General features: G+C 37.4%; 1 pseudogene; it reads right to left on the bottom strand.

The window, feature by feature from the left end:
- The window catches only part of LOC138057302 (uncharacterized), a 12,567-nt pseudogene extending 7,922 nt beyond the window's left edge, over positions 1-4,645 (bottom strand).
- Positions 4,646-7,500: the final 2,855 nt, after the last annotated feature.

Genomic DNA, 7,500 nt, shown 5'->3' with positions numbered 1-7,500 from the left:
GCTATTATAGTGGAACTGTCTCTTGGCACTGCCCTTTGATATATATGCACCATTATCATCCGCTTCTGCGGAAGATATGGGGATTACCCTGATGTCTAGGGTGAAAATTTTGTTTTCCCTTATGGCTGAGAGCTTTTCTTTCAGGTTCAGTTCTTCGGGATTTTGTAGAAGGATATTAAGAATTGTTTTGTGATCAGATTCCTCCAGCAATTGTCCTTCCCTGAAATTTAATAGGACATCAGATAATGTAGATGAATGATAGAATAAATGAATGAGTTGGTAGCCCCCCAATCCAAGGAAAATAGACTCTGTTTTGCCTACAGCTTTCAAGACTTACTGAAAAGGTTTGTTACTAAGGATATTTTTTCCTTCATTAATTTAAACTTGGCATTATATTGAATAAACATATTTCCATGTTGGTAACAAGCATTTTAACAAAAACTTGAGATTCCAGGGTAAATCTTCTACGATGTGGCCAGGTAACATTTGTGTCAGTTATGGCAGTGCCAGGTGAAGCAAAGTTACCAACAGGTCATTTTAGGGAATGAAATGATTGTATATGAGGCAGTGGTGAAGTAACCTACTATAATATAAACCTCATGAGTACCTGACATGACTGTCTCTCTTGAGGAAACGTGAAGTACTCTGGGTACAAAAATCATTCTCTGAATTTGTGGGTTCTTCTATCTGAATCACGAAAAGTATGAGTCACCATTAGTAAAGTGTGACTTTTATAATATAAACTTATGCACTGAAGTAGCCCCACCTCACCAACTCTCACTGTAAAATACCATAGTGTTAACCTTCTCGCGAGTGATCCTGGCATTTTTGAGGGATCAACAACTGGCTAACTGAAAGTAAAGCAATGCACATACCCTGTGATATTAAAATAAATACATACATACCTTCATAGCGTTACTTGGAAGATATTCAATGACGTCTGCAAAGAGAAGATCATAAGGTTAGAAAAAATTGCTAAATTTCATAAACTTATGCAAACGTACAAATGTTCCCTGTTACCCCTCCGGAACGTTTTTTGGATCCCTGTTAATTCTATTTATCGCTAGAATTATGCAAAAGTCAGGGCTATTGCAACCCCCATTTCATCTCCATCACATTTCCTTTGTTTAATATCCAAGAGGCAGGAGTTACATTTGCTATAATAATTACTTACTAGCCTCATTGTCATCAGAATCAAGTAAGGATATAATTGCTGAAAATCAAAACATATGTTAATTAAAATAGGAAAAGGGCAACCAGAATTATTAAGTTAGATATTGAACATTGAGTGTGGGCACTGATAAGGTGTTTGGCAATCACTGAAGTCAATTTAAGGATATTTCAGTAAACAATTGTATAGGTCCAAGAAAAAGTCAACAGTCAACCAACAACGCAGCCCTTCAGCCCACTCTCCAGGGTTGGGGCGGGGTTGTATCATGGTCTATCGCTATTAGGGGGTGGGATTGCAAAGAAACACCCCATGCTCATTTGCATCTAATAAAATAACCACAGAATAACAAAACAGCGCATTTAATGCAAGCATCGTTCTTTTAAGCACTGAATGAATAGTCTCCAGTCCCACAGCTCATCCAGTGCCCCCTTGCAATCAGCTTTTCAGGGCAATGCGAGCTAACAATAGTTAACTCATGTGTTGATATTCTGGTATTTAAATTTGTTTACATGCGTGCGAGAATCACCTATTTATGTCGCAGAAAATGTCAGCATCGTTTTTCCATCTGAATTACTTCAAAAACACTTGCATTCCAAAATATTACAGAGTATGAACCTCGCGAATTCAAGTCACGACCATGCCAGTCCATAGCAAAGAAAGACTGCAACGCAAGGTTACAAGAGAATATTTACCTTTTAGTATTATATTGTCTGGGTCACTCGTATTCGGTCACTATAATGGTCCAGCAGTTAGGGGTCACAAGTCCTAAAGTGGAACGTATTGTTTCCATTTTGAAATGTGGTTTTTTGAAGAATTAGCCTCACTGTAGCGTCCTTTTCAGGGATGGTAAAGATGGTTGAGATAAATTCACCAAGCTGATGGGTACATGTCACGATAATTCCAGTTGAAATGAAAAACGATTTGTTCAACTCTAAATGCTGAATATACTCACTAGCACAAACATGAAATAGACACTGAAAATTTTCATTTACCGAAAGCTGAAAGCTCAAAAAGGCATTTCTGTTTCTTTAATTAAAACATGATAGTTCAACTTCTTAGTAACCTGACACAATACCTTGTCACTTGCATTGCCTGAAAATGCTGTTTTAGTAATGATGTTGTTTTTATTCTTTTTACAAACCTGGCTGATTTGCGTGCTTTTGCAACTTCGTAGTGTTTGGTTTTGTTTTGTTTGTCATATGAGATATTGTATATTACACCTTGCACAAGTCATTTTCATGCTTATCCTCTAGAGCCCTTTATCCTTCAACATCGAAACAGGTTACTTTGAGGTTTGCATGTATGAACCTTTTTCAAAACTCATAGACAAAATGCCTGCATATACAACAACTGCTGAACCACAAAACTATTAAGCACTTGAGGCCTTGATTTTTTGTGTATCTACAGTTCCAGAAATCAAAGAATACAAGATAAGTATCCCATGAACATTTAACAAAGAAATTAAGAAATTGCTTTTTTGGCCATCAAAAATGGGGGGGGGGGGGGGGGGGGGTGGTGAACTTATACACAGCATCGACTTATGCACGGGTAAATACGATATGTGCTTATGATCTCTTTGTATTGAGTTTGGGGGGGGGGGGGGGGGTAAGCCAGCTGCTTTGGTGGTGATGAGACAAATTCAATACAGAGTCAATACACCAGACTCTGGGGATTTAAGAGCACATGACAGTATATATCGACCAGGGCCTCATAAAATGGCCCTTTTTGAAAATCTTGAAGAACTTTCTAGAAATAGGTTATGTTTTGCTAGTAACAGAAAAAATATAGTTGAGCTTGGTTTGGTTTTATTTTTAGAGAAAAGAGCCATTTTCCTTTAAGCCACCACACACCCACTATAAAAAATTATATGAAGGCTCTAGCTCAAAACTAAACATCAAATCGCTAAGAGGGATAGTTGCCCGTACTTCTGGTAATGTTTTGTTCAAGCTGCAACGAATACAAATTTTGGGAGGGGGTTTTGAATTTCGGTATCGTTTTGGACTATTTTTATCAGCATAAATAAGCACCAGATTTTATGGCCTAAATCAACTATTGCTATTTCATGCCAAAGAAACTGTTATTAAATTTTTGGGCTGCTAAAATTGCACATATTGAGAGCGTGTGATGTTCATGTGATAAACATGACAAAATATTCATCGATAAGAGCCTAAGATAAAAAGACTCTATTGGGATAACTTAACAATCAAACGAAAAAATGCTTTATGGCTGCTTATTCTTTACAGAAGAGCAGCCGGATTGTAAAAGTTCGGAAAACAAAGAAATGTATGGTGCATTTCCCCTCTTTGGAAGATTGTCGATGCTTAGATCGAAGTAGACACAGATGCGTTTCAAATGACAAATATTGTAAGTGTCATAGATGATTGGGTGCTCAATCTGGACATCATGAAGGACTTGATTCTTCGAAGTCGAGTAGGCACTTTCTTGCTCTACAGGTTTGTCATCAATGGCCAAAACTACTTTTTCTCCATGTTTCACTTTGGCTGCTTTCCTTAAAAAACAAGACCTATTTTGCTGTGTGAGGAACTCATTGTACTTGAAGCGACAATCTCCCTTCTCTGTCTTTGCATATCGCAGGTCTTGTGCCACTTTTCTTGGGTCAGCTTTATTTCCTGTTTCTTGGCCAAGACTGAATTTTTCATCTAAGTAGCTCTTTTTGGTTGGTGTTAAATCTCTTTCCTCCTTTGGACGTTTCAGAGCCCAACCCTTTTTGAGGAATTTTGCTGTACTTGTACATAATTGTGTGGAAACAGCAGGTATGTGCGGTTGTTGACTGACACCTTCCAAAAGCTTTAATAATAATAAATAATAAGATAAGGCGAAAGAAAGTTCAAAAGTGCGTAACAAGAGCAATACAATATATGACTAAAATAAAAATGGCAAAAATTATAAAAATGCTTTTTTATAAAGGAAAGTTTTGAGTTTGTTTTTAAAAAAGGACACTAAGGAACTGTTCTTAATGTCAAACGGGAGAGGAGTATTCCAGAGTGTGTCACAGAGAAAGGTCTTGCATCATACGATCTCAAATTAAAATGCTGAAAATGAAGAAGTTCTGTGATGATGAACAAAGCTGACGAGATGGAATGTAAGGTATAAGCAGATTGCAAATGTACGAAGGTGCCAGATTGCTAAAAGCTTTATACGTGATAAGTAAAATTTTAAACATGATACGATAATGACTAGGAAGCCAGTGAGAATTAAACAAAATAGGCATCACGTGTTCATGTTTACTTGAAAGAGTAATGAGACGAGCAGCAGCGTTTTGGACGTGCTGTAACTGTTTCATTTGGTAATTCGGAAGGCCACAGAGTAAAGAATTGCAATGATGCAGTGTTTCAGTAGTGGGCGATGTCGGGTACTTTTTACTATCTATCCTAGCAAACTTTTCAGTAAAAATTAAATCTCACCTGCCATATCCACACTCGTATGCAGACGATACTCAATTATACTTGTCATTTCGCCCATTAGAGGGTACGAGTGAAGCTGAGGCACTAGATGTTATGGAGAATTGCATCGCAGATGTTCGTTCATGGATGATTAATGTGAAGTTGATGTTAAACGATGATACGACTGAGTTTCTGGTGATCGGAACGAGCAAGCAGCTATCAAAAGTGTCTGTCAGTAGTATTAGGGTTGGCGATGTTGATGTAGTCCCCGCACACTCGGCAAAAAATCTGGGTTCCTGGTTCGACTCGGACATGGATATGGTAGTGCATTCTTCTATCTGTATAATATCCCACACGTACAAAAAGACCTCACTAGTGAATGTACTGAGAAACTGATTCATGCATTTATAACCAGTAGGTTAGACTATGGCAACAGTCTCCTCCATGGAGTTTGTGACCATCATATGCAAAAACTCTGTGTCATGTGCGATTGATCTTCTGCACACCTAAACACTGTCATATTACGTCGCTTCTTCAGCAACTTCACTGGTTGCCTATCCGACTATGTATCAAGTTCAAAGTCCTTTTGATCACCTTTAAAGTACTCCAGGGTGCAGCCCCTAAATATCTAATTGATTTAATTTTCGTCTTACTGCCATCCCATTACGATTTACGATGAAATACTAAGGGGATTCTTCTGAGCACCCCAAAGCGTTTTACAAAAGTTACCATGGGGGATCGATCCATCATGGGGGCAGCACCACGGCTTTGGAATAGTCTTCCCATAGGCATTAGATCTGCTTGCACCACAAATGATTTTAAACGGAAACTTAAAACATTTTTATTCAGCAAGGCATTTTGTTAGTACAATTATTTTATATTTACATTTTTACAGTTTCTCAGCAAATTACTTTTCTAATTGTAAGTAGTGTAGTTTCTGTCTTATTGATTCCATAGTAATTTTAAATAGGTTTTTATTTTAAATTTATTTTAAATTTATTGTAATGTCCGTAATGTGCATTAATTTGATTATTCTTATAGAAAATGCGCAATATAATAGTAATAATATTACACATCACACATCACATGCTGTGTAATCAAGCGTAGGAGTATCTTCTTAACTTAGGACTGTTTTCTTGCAAAGGAGCCGAAAGTGACTAAATAATTTTATCACAACAAGGAAAATCCTTTGGTTTGAGTAGCTGCATTGTTGCAGATACTCTCAACATTTCCGAATTCTAATTTTGTTACCAGAAGAGTTTTTCACACCATGTACCTATCATTTAGAATAATGTGACACGGTTTAATTCCTGCTTCATCCGGTCAGATTTTAACACTTCCTGTTTAGTTTCTTACTATTCATTTCGTCATTTAATCCTATAACTGCGATTATATAATCCAGGTCAAGGACATCTAAATTAAGCATTGACATTAAACTGTGCAACATCAGTGGTTATTCACATTACTCAAGACTAAAAAAACCTCATCCCCTGCAGCATGTTAAATTTTAAAAGACTGGCTACATTGTGGTAAAAATTGACCTTGTGTTTCCTTAAGTTTCTGTTTGGACTGGTACACCATTGTGTCCACCATGATCAAACCGTCTTCTCACAACGCCCTTTTCATATTCGGTACTGATTTGTTCTCTCCCTGCTTCAACATCAACTGCTCCGTTTGTAAAAGGCCACCTCTACCTGGGCCCTGGACACACTGGAATTCTACGTACAACTATACTTAACAGCAGGGGCAGCTGTAGTGTCAAGTATTACTAGTACATACTAGTACCAAAACATGACATACCACTGTCATTTTTCCAAACATTTCTTGCACCACACCGGATTCCAGAATATCTTCATCAGTTTTTCTCGTCCTTTTGAGTTCTCTACACATTCTGCATATGCCTGTAAAGTGTCTATACCACAAACAATTAAATTGAGGGAGAAAGTTATAAGCGACTATTTAAAAATGATTTAACGCTTATCGTTTACCGTAAGAAAAGATAATAGTTTTATGGTTCTGTTTTAATAAATACCTTACCTGATCCAACTGGAAGGAAAATTCCTGTCTTACGTAAGAGCATTTCGGATTCGTTCTTTTCCGATTCCTCTTTACCCTTTTGGCCATTTTCCCTTCTTTTTCCCGTGATTAGAGAGTGAAGGTGGAATTCTACATCTTGTACCTGCCCCTGTTGGCCAGCCTATACCAAGCTTGGCCACTTTGCAGTGGACAAATGGTCGTGGCATTAACCTTTTCTGACTTTGTAAATATTCCAGATCGACATGGTATAAAGTCAACTTCGTCCTCTGGACCAGTAAATTAAAGCACTGACATGTGCTTGGAGATATCGTTGAACATGTTAGCAATGGTACAACACGAATTTCTTGCTTTCTATCTCTGCTGTACGCTCCACAAACTCTTCCATATTGACTAGTTGTTGACGTCCCACTGTTTTCCACGTCAATCTTCCAAAATTAACAGAGATTGCCTTCTTTCCCCTCTTACAGACAAGAGGTGAAATTGACTATAAGCAAAAGCACTGTGCCCTGTGACTAAATTGGTTATAAAGCCCCTTTACGTTTCCTCAATAATTCAGAATTGATTTACTGGTTAAAGAAAATTAAACTGAAAATGCATTCTCAAAAGGTTTGTGGGCTGTTGTCTTTGTCACCTAGAAAACGCACATTGGAAATATCTCTTATGTTTTTCAGCTTGGTAGCATTCTTTATTTAATTAATTAAACTGACTACTTTGTAGATGTGGATGTGAACGTTTGTCAGCAAAGAGAAAAAAGCCTTTAAAATAAATCGACGCCATATGTTTCCACTCTCTTCTGGCCATATAACAACGTCATGGCATTTCTTGACAAAACTATGCAATTTTATGAAGTACATTTTCCTGAATAACTTGCGTACGGGATATTACACT

Source organism: Montipora capricornis, chromosome 1 (genome assembly GCF_036669925.1).
Source record: "Montipora capricornis isolate CH-2021 chromosome 1, ASM3666992v2, whole genome shotgun sequence".
NCBI classification, from domain to species: domain Eukaryota; kingdom Metazoa; phylum Cnidaria; class Anthozoa; order Scleractinia; family Acroporidae; genus Montipora; species Montipora capricornis.
Note: the sequence above shows the minus strand (reverse complement) of the source record. Positions and strands in the feature narration are given on the sequence as shown.